Below are 15204 nucleotides of genomic sequence, written 5' to 3' on the forward strand. Positions count from 1 at the left end.
TGACATAGTGTGATGAAATGTATTGGTTGAGTTCAAGACATATGAAATATGCTTGGAGTTGAATGTATTTACTAAAAAGAAGCCTATTTGGGTGAGCAAATAAGAGGTCAGGTCAGGATAACGCTGATAGTGAAAGTGGATGATGCTTCCACTCCGGTTACGTCAGGTCACTCTGAGGGGGAGATAGGTGCTTTCCACTCAGGTCAAGTCGGGATAGGCCAACAGCGGAAGGCGCATGTCGGGACATGAGGGGACATGTCAAGGCATGTTGCGAACAAAGGATTATTTTGGGAAAAGGGGAGGTCTGAGCCCGACCGAGGTTATAAAAACCTCGTACGAAAGGAGCGCGGGGCTCGCTCATCTTCCAAAAAGGTGGGAGAGACACACTCTCTTTTCCTCTCGCAATGATCAGGGACAGGCTGGCAGGAGAACTTAATCTTTGAATTTTCCTCTTTAATTGGGTAAGACTAAAAGAATATTATAATAAGGTAACTAATAGAACCGCTATTGACATTGTGTGGATAGGGAAGAGGGCTAGTCAGCTGTCCAGAGATTCTTATATTCCAAGTTATCTTATTATTAATTGGCATCACGGCTCCGTAGGACTTGATCACTCCTTAAGGCTCACTCAAAAGGTAATACTTGTTTTATGATTTATTACTTTTGATTTACTTCTACTTATTTTCATTGTTATTATTCTTATTATTGTTTATTTTATATTACAGACCCTTTCTGTCATATTATCATTTTAACCTTAAGTAATCACTGAAATAAATACATTGCTTTAATTCTATTCTATCTTTGTCATTCTTATAATGAGAAGTTGTCTCACTTTTATCACTCAACCTCTTATAAGTGATTGAACGTCGACGATACCAATATCACCGGGTCGAAACACCATCCCAAAAAGTAACTCATATATATCTCTTCGGCTTAACACCAAAACAAATCCGTACGGTCCTAACAAGGATTGTTAAATTTACTAGGTCCTTAACAAGTGCAATCAATTTTTAAGGGATGAAGCTGCTGTAAAAATGGAGTACTCACAATATTACCCTTTCACTCGGTGCGGTTACTCATCAAGGGGTGATAAGTGAGGGCAGACCGGATTGGCTCCGTAAAACTAAAGACAGTTAGCACACCTAGGCGAATTCATCTCGACACCGGCTTAACAGCTCCTCGTCTCCTTGCGCGTACGGCGTTGGTGCCGGTAAAGGAAAAAGCTTGACCCTTTAAACGGAGAGTCGGTCAGGACATTTCTCCCGATTAGTCCTGCGGGTAAGCGAAATCTGACAGGTTGTACAACAAAGCGGTTTCTAAGCCTGATTTCATTCAATTTTGCGAGACAGTGTTGTGTACCATAGACAGCAGAAGACAGTTAGGCCTATGGTACCGTATTAGCCGGTGTTCCGACAAATGTCCCTATCTTCGAGGATTTTTTATTTACGGCGGCTCCCGTTGTTGCAATATATATTTGGAAAACAGAGGCGCGAGAGTGCACTGTTCATTTGGCTGTAATACACAATTTCAATGCTAAATGGGAGTAATTCCTACACAGTGTCCCTTTAACTGAATTGACATGCTGTGGCATGCCATTAGGAGGGTGATTCACACCAGACATCCCAAGAACATAAATTTGTAACGAGGAACAGTCCAAAATTTCCCCTGATCATTGTGCAGTTCTGATTTACGACTACAGCAACCATTTGGCCCCTCCCTTAGTCGTCACTTTATCGAGGTGGATGGGTTTTTGTCCCAATCGTCCAAGGAAATAATTTGCCTTGGGCATTGTGCCCCTGGCACAGGGGAAACAGGTCGTAGGTGAGGGAACACACAAAGTACGTTCTCAATGATCCCTTCTGATGAATACAATATTTGGACAATGTTTTCCCTTAACCGTACGTGGGTCACTGGGGCGCCCTCTGGAGGCAGGCCTGTAGGTGGGGCACAATGGCGAATGCCTGGTGGCTGGGCCAAGACCGAAGAGGCAACATGGGCCTTCCAATGGGCTCACCAACTGTGGGAGGGGCCAAGGGGGTCAGGTGCAAAGTGAGCTGGGTGGCAGCCGAAGGCGGGGACCTTGGCAGTCTGATCCCTGGCTACAGAAGCTGGCTCTAGGGACGTGGAATGTCACCTCTGGCAGGAAAGAAGCCCAAGCTGGTGGGCGAGGTTGAGAAGTTTTGACTAGATATAATTGGCCTCACCTCCACACATGGCTTGGGCTCTGTTACAAGTCCTATAGGACTTGGACTCTCTTACACTCTGGAGTTGCTCACAGTGAAAGCACCGAGCAGGTGTGGGCATACTTATTGTGCCGGCTCTGTGCCTGTATGTTGTGGTTCACCCCGGTGGGCGAGAGGGTAGCCTCCCTCTGCCTTTGGGTGGGGGCATGGGTCCTGACTCTTGTCTGTGCTTATGCACCAAACAGTATTTCAGAGTACCCACCCTTTTTGGAGTCCTTGGAGGGGATGATGGGAAGTGCTCCCGCTGGGGATTACCTCGTTCTGATGGGGGACTTCAATGGTCATGTGGGCAATGACATTGAGACCTGGAAGAATGTGATTGGGAGGAACGGCACCCCCGAGCAGTGTTTTATTTTTGGACTTATGTGCTCGTCATGGACTGTCCATAATCAATACCATGTTCAGACATATGGGTGTCCACATGTGCACTTGGCACCAAGACACCCTAGGCCGCAGTTCGATGGCAGACCTTGTGATGGTGTCTTGGATACGTAGGTTAAGAGAGGGGTGGAGCTGGCAACTCTTCACCACCTGGTGGTGTGTTGGCTTCAATGGTGGGGAAGATGCCGGTCCAACCTGGAAGACTCAAACATATTTTGAGGGTCTAGTGGGAACATCTGGCAGAGTCCCCTGTCAGAGGGAGTTTCCGCCAAGGCTGCTCTTTGTCACTGATTCTGTTCATTTCTGAGTTTCTGGCCATGGCCGAGGCCTTGATGGGGGTCTAGTTAGGTGACCCCAGCATCGCGTCTCTGCTTTTTGCAGATATGGTTCTGTTGACTTCATCAAACTGCGATCTTCAACTTGTGGCTGGGATGAAAATCAGCACCTCCAAATCTGAGGCCAGAATAGATCCTGCCCCAAGTGGAGAGGTTCAAGTATCGCGGGGTCTTGTTCACCTTGAGGGAAGATTGGAGTGGGAGATCGACAGGCCAATCAGTACACTGTCTGCAGTGGAGTGTCTGTATCAGTCTTTTGTGGTGAAGAAAGAGCTGAGGTGAAAGGCAAAGCTTTTTGATTTCCTGATTTCCTACTCGTGGTGTCATGACACCAAAATTCTTACATTGATACTATACCTGCATAAAGTACCTCGATACCCGTACTGAAATGACACCACAGCTAAAATCTAAAACATCAGTAAAAGCAGTGGAATATTATAAATTTATTTTTATTAATTCAAAACATTATGATAAACTTGAGCGGCACGGTGGACGACTGGTTAGAGTGTCTGCCTCACAGTTCTGATGACAAATCCAGGCCCCACCTGTGTGGAGTTTGCATGTTCTCCCCGTGTCTGCGTGGGTTTTCTCCGGGCACTCCGGTTTCCTCCTACATCCCAAAAACATGCATGGTAGGTTAATTGAAGATTCTAAATTACCCGTCGGTGTGAATCAGAATGAGAATCAGAATCATCTTTATTTGCCAAGTATGTCCAAAAAACTCACGTTATTTAAAGTCACGTAAAGACATTGACAAAAACAGTAACTGAGCAATAAAGGGTTGCTAGTTATCTGGTAATGCTTGTACAATTTATTTATTTTATTTATTTATTTATTTATTTTTTGGACAATTCCTTTAGCACTTAGAGCAGTTTGAATGACTAATATAGCAATAGTCCGGTGCAATGACCATTGTGCAAAGGGCGCCGAGACTTAAGGAATGTATGCAGTTTAAAGTGACTAGTAGTGCGATAATCTGGGATAATGTCGATTGTGCAAATGTTGCAGATACTCCTCAATCAGTTGGCAAAAGGGGCAGATGCTACTTAGGCACATGAGTGGCCAGTATTGGTCAACAGCAACAGATATGCAAATAGTGCAGCGCGGCGAGACTACTCCAGTGAGTGCAAGAGTAATATATAATTGGCTGGGATAGGCTCCAGCACTCCCGTGAACCTTGTGAGGATAATGGATGGGTGGATGGATGATAAACTTGAAAAAGTATGCAATAATGGAACTACCCAATACTTAACATTATCCATCCATCCATTTTCTGAGCCACTTCTCCTCACTAGGGTTGCGGGCGTGCTGGAGCCTATCCCAGCTGTCATCGGGCAGGAGGCGGGGTACACCCTGACCTAGTTGCCAGCCAATCGCAGGGCACATACAAACAAACAACCATTCGCACTCACAGTCACACCTATGGGCAATTTAGAGTCACCAATTAATGCATGTTTTTGGGATGTGGGAGGAAACCAGAGCTTCCGGAGAAAACCCATGCAGGCACGGGGAGAACATACAAACTCCACACAGGCGGGGCCGGGGATTGAATCCGGGTCCTCAGAACTGTGAGGCTGACGCTCAAACCAGTCGGCCACCATGCCGCCTACTTAACATTATTCATTTTTTAATGAATTATTTCATGACGAAGATGTGCGTTCTGTGTGCACGTGCGTGTGTGTGTGTGTGTGTATGTGTGTCCGTATATAAAATTGAACATCTATATACAGTATATGTAGGCTATATACAGTCATGAAAAAAATATTAGTTTCTCCAATTTCTTGTTCATTATAATACCTGGTGCCACTAAAGGCATTTTACATTAAGAATACAAAAGCTTTGTTGTATTATTAAATATATTTTATTTATTATTATTATCAAGAAACCCATGGAAATGCAGCCCTATGGGGGGCACAAGTCAGTGCAAACTGTAGGCCGGTCCCAAGCCCGGATAAATGCAGAGGGTTGCGTCAGGAAGGGCATCCGGCTTAAAACCTTGCCAAACAAATATGAGCGTTCATCCAAAGAATTCCATACCGGATCGGTCGTGGCCCGGGTTAACAACGTCCGCCACCGGCGCCGTCAACCTGCAGGGCGCTGTTGGAAATTCAGCTACTGTGGGTCGAAGTCGAAGTCAAAGAAGAAGAAGAAGAAGAGGTGGAAAGCGGGTTCTTCGGCAGAAAGAGAAGAGGAAAACACAGAGCCTAGAACTGAATGTGGGGACTTTGAATGTTGGGACTATGACAGGAAAATCTCGGGAGTTGGTTGACATGATGATTAGGAGAAAGGTTGATATATTGTGTGTCCAGGAGACCAGGTGGAAAGGCAGTAAGGCTAGAAGTTTAGGGGCAGGGTTTAAATTATTTTACCATGGTGTAGATGGGAAGAGAAATGGAGTCGGGGTTATTTTAAAAGAAGAGTTGGCTAAGAATGTCTTGGAGGTGAAAAGAGTATCAGATCGAGTGATGAGGCTGAAATTTGAAATTGAGGGTGTTATGTGTAATGTGATTAGTGGCTATGCCCCACAGGTAGGATGTGACCTAGAGGTGAAAGAGAAATTCTGGAAGGAGCTAGATGATGTAGTTCTGAGCATCCCAGACAGAGAGAGAGTCGTAATTGGTGCAGATTGTAATGGACATGTTGGTGAAGGTAATAGGGGTGATGAAGAAGTGATGGGTAAGTACGGCATCCAGGAAAGGAACTTGGAGGGACAGATGGTGGTAGACTTTGCAACAAGGATGCAAATGGCTGTAGTGAACACTTTTTTCCAGAAGAGGCACGAACATAGGGTGACCTACAAGAGCGGAGGTAGAAGCACACAGGTGGATTACATCTTGTGCAGACGATGTAATCTGAAGGAGGTTACCAACTGTATGGTAGTGGTAGGGGAGAGTGTGGCTAGACAGCATAGGATGGTGGTGTGTAAGATGACTCTGGTGGTGGGGAGGAAAATTAGGAAGACAAAGGCAGAGAAGAGAACCATGTGGTGGAAGCTGAGACAGGACGAGTGTTGTGCAGCTTTTCGGGAAGAGGTGATACAGGCTCTCGGTGGACGGGAAGAGCTTCCAGAAGACTGGACCACTGCAGCCAAGGTGATCAGAGAAGCAGGCAGGAGAGTACTTGGTGTATCTTCTGGCAGGAAAGGAGAGAAGGAGACTTGGTGGTGGAACCTCACAGTACAGGAAATCATACAAGGAAAACGGTTAGCTAAGAAGAAGTGGGACACCGAGAGGACCGAGGAGAGGCGAAAGGAATACATTGAGATGCGACACAGGGCAAAGGTAGAGGTGGCAAAGGCAAAACAAGAGGCATATGATGACATGTATGGCAGGTTGGACACTAAAGAAGGAGAAAAGGATTTATACAGGCTGGCCAGACAGAGGGATAGAGATGGGAAGGATGTGCAGCAGGTTAGGGTGATTAAGGATAGAGATGGAAATATGTTGACTTGTGCCAGCAGTGTGCTAGGTAGATGGAAAGAATACTTCGAGGAGTTGATGAATGAGGAAAATGATAGAGAAGGGAGAGTAGAAGAGGCAAGTGTGGTGGACCAGGAAGTGGCAATGATTAGTAAGGGGGAAGTTAGAAAGGCATTAAAGAGAATGAAAAATGGAAAGGCAGTTGGTCCTGATGACATTCCTGTGGAGGTATGGAAGCATCTAGGAGAGGTGGCTGTGGAGTTTTTGACCAGCTTGTTCAATAGAATTCTAGTGCGTGAGAAGATGCCTGAGGAATGGAGGAAAAGTGTACTGGTGCCCATTTTTAAGAACAAAGGTGATGTGCAGAGCTGTGGCAACTATAGAGGAATAAAGTTGATGAGCCACACAATGAAGTTATGGGAAAGAGTAGTGGAGGCTAGACTCAGAACAGAAGTGAGTATTTGCGAGCAACAGTATGGTTTCATGCCTAGAAAGAGTACCACAGATGCATTATTTGCCTTGAGGATGTTGATGGAAAAGTACAGAGAAGGTCAGAAGGAGCTACATTGTGTCTTTGTAGATCTAGAGAAAGCCTATGACAGAGTACCCAGAGAGGAACTGTGGTACTGCATGCGGAAGTCTGGAGTGGCAGAGAAGTATGTTAGAATAATACAGGACATGTACGAGGGCAGCAGAACAGCGGTGAGGTGTGCTGTCGGTGTGACAGAAGAATTTAAGGTGGACGTGGGACTGCATCAGGGATCAGCCCTGAGCCCCTTCCTTTTTGCAGTGGTGATGGATAGGCTGACAGATGAGGTTAGACTGGAATCCCCGTGGACCATGATGTTTGCAGATGACATTGTGATCTGCAGTGAAAGCAGGGAGCAGCTGGAGGAACAGTTAGAAAGATGGAGGCATGCACTGGAAAGAAGAGGAATGAAGATTAGCCGAAGTAAAACAGAATATATGTGCATGAATGAGAGGGGTGGTGGGGGAAGAATGAGGCTACAGGGAGAAGAGATGGCAAGGGTAGAGGACTTTAAATACTTGGGGTCAACCGTCCAGAGCAATGGTGAGTGTGGTCAGGAAGTGAAGAAACGGGTCCAAGCAGGTTGGAACGGGTGGAGGAAGGTGTCAGGTGTGTTATGTGACAGAAGAGTCTCTGCTAGGATGAAGGGCAAAGTTTATAAAACAGTGGTGAGCCCAGCCATGATGTATGGATTAGAGACAGTGGCACTGAAGAGAAAACAGGAAGCAGAGCTGGAGGTGGCGGAAATGAAGATGTTGAGGTTCGCTCTCGGAGTGACCAGGTTGGATAAAATTAGAAATGAGCTCATCAGAGGGACAGCCAAGGTTCGATGTTTTGGAGACAAAGTTAGAGAGAGCAGACTTCAATGGTTTGGACACGTCCAGAGGAGAGAGAGTGAGTATATTGGTAGAAGGATGATGAGGATGGAGCTTCCAGGCAAGAGAGCTAGAGGAAGACCAAAGAGAAGGTTGATGGATGTCGTGAGGGAAGACATGATGGCAGTTGGTGTTCGAGAGGAGGATGCAGGAGATAGGCTCTCATGGAAAAGGATGACACGCTGTGGCGACCCCTAACGGGACAAGCCGAAAGGAAAAGAAGAAGATCAAGAAACCCATGGACAACTGCGAGACCTAGATATCACTTCTTTATGTATATTAAACTCTAATGAGCTATATTCGTTGTCATCATTATATTTGTCCAAACGAAGGTACCCTTAGTTGCACCTGACATTAAAAATTAACAAGAAACAAGAGGTATAATATTTTATCCATGACTGTACAGTTTTTCTTTCTAGTTCTATACTGTATTTATACATACTTTACTCATACTTAACACTGTGTATTTAAAGCTTTAATTCAAACTTTTAGTGTCCAGTATTCGTGTATTTCTCTGCATTTGATTTCTCCCATTGTACACAATATATTGTGCACCCACTCAGTGTAGTGTTGTTTTTCATTGTGTATGGAGCCACGGCACTCAAAAAGTGGACCTTTTGGGTCAACTTGGATATTAAGTGGTTTTCCTTTTGCATTCAGTGGATTTTTATTCTTCTCAGTTTTCCCCCGATTTCCAGAGTGGTCTACGGTAGACTGTATCAGGGTTGGACTGCTCCAAGCTGAGCTTCCGTGCGGCGTGCATCTGTGCAATGTCATCCCATGCTATCGATGCTATTGATCTCCTGTTGGTAACACTGACTCTCATCTGGATAGAATGCCGAGTTTCCTTAATAGCACAGGACAATCCACTGCATGTAACACTGACTTTGCCTCGTGAGGTGCAGACTCACACATTCATGCGCACACAATTTGTCGGAAGACAGGCAGTCATTGGCTGACTGTCGGCTTTTTGGGTAGTGGCCTTTAAGACATCGTATGAATGAAACGCTGTCGCGTAAGTCTTTTTTGTTTTTCTTTTAAGTTCCGGTAAAAAAATAAAAAATAAATGGTACCATGCTATTTTTTTGTATCAAAAAACCTCGGTACGGTACTGGTATCGATGCTTGGTGCAACACTAGTTCCTACCCTCACCTATGGCCATGACGTGAGGGTCATGACCAAAAGAACAATATCGCAGATACAAGCGGTCGAAATGAGTTCAGAGTCGAGACGCATCGAGAGGAGGCAGATGAAGTGGCTCGGGCATCTGGTTAGGATGCCCCCTGGAGGCCTCCCTGGTGAAGTGTTCCGGGCATGTCCCACCGGGATGAGGCCCCGGGAATGACATACTAGAGAGACTACGTCTCCTGGCTGGCATGCGAACGCCTCGGGATCGCCCTGTAAGAGCTGGACGAAGCGGCAGTGAGAGGGAAGTCTGGGCTTCCCTGGTTAAACTGCTGCCCCTGCGAACCGACCGTGGATAAGTGGAAGATGGATGGATGGAAGCGTTTGGTTGAGGTTATTGCTGCCAAAAGGAGGCTTAACCTATTCTCTACTTATACTCTCAATGCGTTCACATGATATTTTGCAAACAACACTGCATTAAAATTGAGGTGCTATTTACATTCAGGGCTGCACTGTTTCCTCTCTCGTTCATGATGGTTGTCCTTTCTGGTGTTGCTTGGATTGATTAGCAATGTGCACAGTGTCTTTCACAGCAGAATTGTCTTCATATTTAGTGATAAGTGCGGACGTTTTTATGACTGACAGTCAGATAACACAGAAGAAGCTAGCCTTTTAAGCCACACTCTTTATGAGGAACACGTTCATCTCAGAGGAGCAAGTTATGATTACGAGTTTGCCCCTCTGCAACTTGCTTGTTACCTCTTTCCTGTGGTGTCAGACTGACCTCAGCCCTGCAGGCTATTGCAAGACAAAATGTACAAGGGTGGTGGACTGCTCTGGGTATTTCATTCCCCAGCATTGATTTACTACTGGTACAGGAGATCATGATATATCACAATTAAAAGGTTGTTAATAAGGTTAAACATAGCAGCGTATTTTCTGTTCAAGTCCCCATGCGGGCAAAATAAATCACAACTAACAGTTTGAGAGACGCTAATCTGTATTCCTGCGAGTACTGTACTTATGACATGTTCTTTAGAAACGCATCGAATGCCAATAAAACTCAGCCTGGGGTCTCAGTCCCCCTTCCACTCCTCATCTCTTCTTGCATGCCTCCATGTACTATGTGGTATGCTTCTCTGTGCCATGAAACAAAAAAAGTAAGAATACTCTTAAGTCAATCGTTCTCAAACTTGTTACATCAAGTACCACTTAAAAAAATATTGACCGCTCCAAGTACCACCATCATGACCAACATTAGAACACAGTAGCATGGTAGATCTAAGTGCTCATTAAAATAATATTGCAAGTCATTGTAAAATTATGCAGTTTAAACTCCACCTTAATATTGGAAAATTGTACTAAAATGTTAAATACAATTGAAGTGGACTTGGGCAGTGATTCTTTCACGTACAACTAGCGTGAGCCTGAGTACCACTAGTGGTACGAGTACCACAGTCCCACTACTCTCAGGAGCAACAATTACAACACACTTATCATACACTCCTAATAGTCCTGTTCAAGCTGTCACAAGGGGTCTGTCCTGTCTAATGCAAATGAGTCATTGCCCACACTGCCCCCCTCCTACTGAGGATCGTGCCAACATACTGTATATAGGGCTTTGTTACCATGATGACTGCTGAGTAATATTTAACACAATAAACAATGTTTTTTTTTTTTCAATCAAAATAGTGGTCAATGACTAGACATACTGTATGTTTTAACATAAAAAAAAACTGTAACACTAAGTCGCAGCATAAATAGTTGAGTTTTCCACACAAACACTGGTTAGTGCGTCTAACCAGTCGTCCACCGTGCCGCCGATGTCAATTCAATTACATTTTATTTATATAGCGCCCTTGGTGCAGGTCTAAAACCACACTCCTCACTTATTAAGAGAGATGCTAACAGACTGTGGGTTTCTGACAACAGAACACCACATGAGTAAGCATGTGCAGACTTGAGATTTCAGCTGGGACAAGAGAAGCAGCGTGCAGCACACCAACTGCACCAGCAACAACACTGTTATGGTGACCAGCAGCACCACTGGTGTTTTGCCTGGATCAAACTACAACACAAATTTGATCTCTCACGATGGCACCATGTCAGACTACTGCCATAAAATCTTGCTGTATCTCGGTCAGACACTGGCAACACTACACGACATGTATTACGATATCAATGTATCCTGGCTTTTATGATCGTTGGGCTTTTATCTTTTCACAGCAAACACTGTCGGGAGAGGCAGGACATATCATTGAGGCAGGATTTGGAACCGCCTGTAATGTGGCTAGCAGTACAACTACGAACCGTGCCAAAGCAGAGAACAACCAACAACCAGCAAAGAGAAAGCAGGTCAACAGGAAACAGATACGGTGAGTGATGATACATGAAACAGTATCTTAAAGAAGGAAGACAACATTAATATGACATAGCTGTCCATCCAGTGTGCTATACTCAGATATGGTACTCCATGGTAATAAACGTCCAGCACTCGGTTCAATGCGAGAACCAGTGGTGTCGTTAGACCTACAGTATTTTAGTGGGGCTTAAAATTGTTCTGCCCTTTCAAGATTCTGTATTAAGAAGAGATATCACAAAGGAGTATAGTGGACCTCACATATATTAGGCACCCACAGATTCACCTATTCAGATTATTTCATTTTATTTTACATTATTATTTTTTTTAGGGGCAGGGGAACCAAACCCCCGTTTTTTGTGGAAACCCCTTATTCTCTGTATAGTCCCACTTATTCACGCATTTTGGGTTAAATAAAAATCAAAATAATAATTATTTTTTTCAATAAAATTGTAATGGCCATCAGTTATTTGCAGATTGGAGATTTTCACTATTTGTTGTCGGGGCCCAGTTTTTATCCCCCGCAAAAAGCGGGGGTCCGCTGTATTCAGCAATAGCTTATAGTATGTTACACACTTGAGACATGGTGCAACTATGATGCCATTGCATCGATGAAAGATCATTGCATTTATGCATACAGTTTGCTGAAGCTGATGCAATAGCCAATGCTGATTACAGCCCCAGGGTGCGTATTTGCATGGCATCTGTGGATTGATGATACATATTTCAGCTATGTAAAGACATTTACCAATATTCAGACCAAACTTAAAAGTGAATCGCAAAGTTATTCGTTATTTACTTTTATCTCTAAACAATGTTTGTGATATTGAATTCTGTAGGTAATATTTCATAATGGGCAAGAATTATGAGTGTCTTATCATGATCCCCTAAAATGGAGTTTTCACTTGAGATTTACCCGTAAAATTAATGAAGAACACTTGCACGGTGTGTATCATTGTGTCTTTGTCTGTGTGCGTGCGTGTGTCCACCTAAGGTGTATCTGTTTATTGTCTGTAAACATGGAAGTGTCAGGGCTGCTGTTTCAGCACCCTGAGTCCAGCCTGTGTGTGTGTGTGTCATGAGTGCTTTGCAGGGTTGACGTGTTGGAGTCTAGCAGCTGCACTTTGTCATCCTAATTACATCTGACTGCTCTTAAGACGCTTTGGGACGCCAACTCGTCGCCAGACTATCAACGCTCTACGTCGAGTTTGTAGCCTAGCCACCTTGCCAATCTTTTTTGCTTCCCAAAGACCTCGTGAGTTTATCTCTACCTCATTCTTGTTCTTTGTCCCCAGTCTGCCATCTGCCCTTGCTCCCTGCAAACCAGTGCTCACCTCTTGCGGCCCACCGACAACCTCTTGCGGCCCACCGACTCCTACCCTGCCAGACCGGTCCTCGTTGGAACCCTGCCAATCCCAGAATTAGTTCTCGGAGTTCCTTTGTTCACTTCCAAGCTGCAATAAACCTTTGTTCACAAACTCGCCTCCGTGTCCTCGCTGCATCTGGGTCCAACTTGCAACCTGACAGTAAGGAAGACCGTATTAAAAAAGATGGCTATAAATGGCATCTAATGATTAAAATTTAAAATGTACTTTTGGTTGAGTTTCAAATGAGACTTTTAATCATTTCCATCTATTTAATTTGCCAATTAGTTTATATGGGTATATGGATATGGCATTCTTCTGCTATCGCTAGGTTGTATTTGACATGATCCGGTGATCCTACCCATTTCTGTTTGTGTTTTTTCCAGTGGCTGCCGCACCTGGTCCACATCACAGGCAGGGCTTTTAGGCGCGAGGGAAACAGGAGGCAGATGCTGGTCAATTGTTTACTATCCACCTGTTGCTTTGTGCTTGTGTATCCTCGTTGTGTAAGATTCAGTAATGCTGTTTTTCCCCCTTCTCCGTTCTCGGTCGTTTGTAAGTAACTTTTGTTCTCATGCTTTTATTTGCTCATCTTGTGTAGCTTAGCTTTTTTCTCTCTCTCTTTGTTAGTCTCCTGATTTAGGCTCTGTACTTGTGTAGTGTAGATTGAGTAGTAAGGTTTCTTGGTAAGGTTTGTTGTTTCCTTGCATCTTTTGCACACTTTAAGTTTGCAGTGTTTATATCCTTTTCGGCTACCTAAGTACCTAAGTTAGTTTTCTTGTTGCACTTTTGTTCACACAATTGCTTGGTGTTCTATTAGCATTTGCCTCTGGGTGCACTCCAATCATCGTCTGTTTTGTTCACGTGTCAACATTTTTGTTGTTGATGTTTTGGTTTTACAATTGATTATGGTCACTGTTCAGTGCTGTTTTGGTTGAATAAAAGTATTTTTATCACCAATCCTTGGTTGTATGCTTTGGGGTCCTACTTTTGCGACTACGCATCCTTACAGAATTTGCTGATGTTTTATTTGGCATCATACAAACCATTATTTTTATCACTTTTCATTCTGTTTTTATTTTCTTATTGAAAAACCTAGGCATTTGGATCAAAGAGCGAATGGAGAGAGCGGATGGGCTGACATATGAGGAACAGAACTGATGAGACCAGGTGGATACAAACACACAAGCACGGACAGGTAAAAGGAAAACACATCCTGATAACATCAAGCAAAACTAAACCAGATCAAAACACAATGCTAAGCAAATTTAAAAGCTCAACAACAACATAGAACATAACAAAATTGCTCAACTCAATATATATATATTTTTTTAATTTAAGGAAGACATTATACATTATGCGTTGGCATACTAGCATCATGTATTGAGAGGGGGGAAAAAAGTCGAAGTGTTTTAAAGTCGTCATGACATTTAAAGTTGACGGGGCATGATTTAAACTCATCGTGATGAAATTAAAGCCGTCATGATGAAATTTAAAGTAATCAGATTTTAAATCAGCAATTGATGAAAGGATCATGGTTAAGAGTATAGCATTATGTTAACGTATAACATCAACAATTGACAACAGTCAACAGGATCCACCAGTCGTCATGTGTACTCGGTTGCTATGCAAGTATACCCTCTCGTCAGTTTATATGCTAACTCTGTTAACCGGGATCCTCTCGTCAATTGCTGACTTTTAAATTTAGTTGTGATGACTTCATATTTCATCTTGACAACTTTATATTTCATTATGACTTTCATCGCAGCACGATGACCGTAAATCGCTGGGCCAGGTCCTGGCACATCTGTGGTGGTCTCCGGTCTGGTCACTCGCTTTCTCTGCCCAGCCAGTCCTCCAGTTTTAATGCACCATACATCCATCTGTGGAGGGAGGGCAGTGTCATTCTAGGAAGGACACTTGGTCAGGTGTTCCTGCACTCCAGCCTATTCGCTGTCCCGCTGATTTTTGCTGATTGGTCTGGGTGGGGGTGACGGGATGTGGATCATAACTGCCCTGTGTCCATCTCGCCTCCTCCCCACCAGTCTCCCCAATCTTAATGCATGACACCCTACCACACATGATCACAATTCATAAAGGTTGACAGTTTGGGACTTGGTAACAATAGTAATAGGGTGGGAGGTGGGTATTTACGTGTCTCTTGAGTGGACTACCCCCCAACTTTCAGTTGTCGGGCCACGGGGATACGGGGGTTCCATAGACACGCTATCGGCTTTAATTGCTTGTGCTGGGGCCACTAACAATAACACAGGTTGTATTCAGATATCAACCCACAGGTTCTTAAAGGTGTTTAGAAACTATAAAAGCATCCCACCGCACCACTCATCCTGCCCTTCCCTTTTCTGTCCTCTCTCATCTTGTCCTATAGGTTAGTTGTTGAATGTCCTCACCGGGTGTCTACAAATACGTAAGAATACGATTTGACTTTTGTTGCTTTACTTGTGGTCAAATATCTAGACTAACTATTTTTCTGCTGTGGTTCGCACACCTATTCCCCTTGTCCGTTCTGTCCCTCAGTCTATCCTCTAAAACCCGTTTCTACATTTTCAATAA

At 44.1% G+C, this 15204-nt stretch overlaps 1 long non-coding RNA gene across 2 annotated transcripts; it reads left to right on the plus strand.

Annotated features, from left to right (window-relative positions):
* Positions 1-372: 372 nt before the first annotated feature.
* Positions 373-13490, plus strand: LOC133488038 (uncharacterized). 2 transcript variants are annotated; one of them, XR_009791537.1, is made up of 4 exons: positions 373-635; positions 11134-11282; positions 12261-12792; positions 13017-13490. It is a non-coding gene; the product is annotated as an uncharacterized LOC133488038 (long non-coding RNA). The 2 variants fall into 2 exon arrangements; XR_009791538.1 differs by lacking the exon at positions 373-635 and adding an exon at positions 10930-11046.
* The last annotated feature ends 1714 nt before the right edge of the window (positions 13491-15204 follow it).

The sequence above is a fragment of the Phyllopteryx taeniolatus genome, chromosome 13 (genome assembly GCF_024500385.1).
Source record: "Phyllopteryx taeniolatus isolate TA_2022b chromosome 13, UOR_Ptae_1.2, whole genome shotgun sequence".
In the NCBI taxonomy this organism is placed as follows: domain Eukaryota; kingdom Metazoa; phylum Chordata; class Actinopteri; order Syngnathiformes; family Syngnathidae; genus Phyllopteryx; species Phyllopteryx taeniolatus.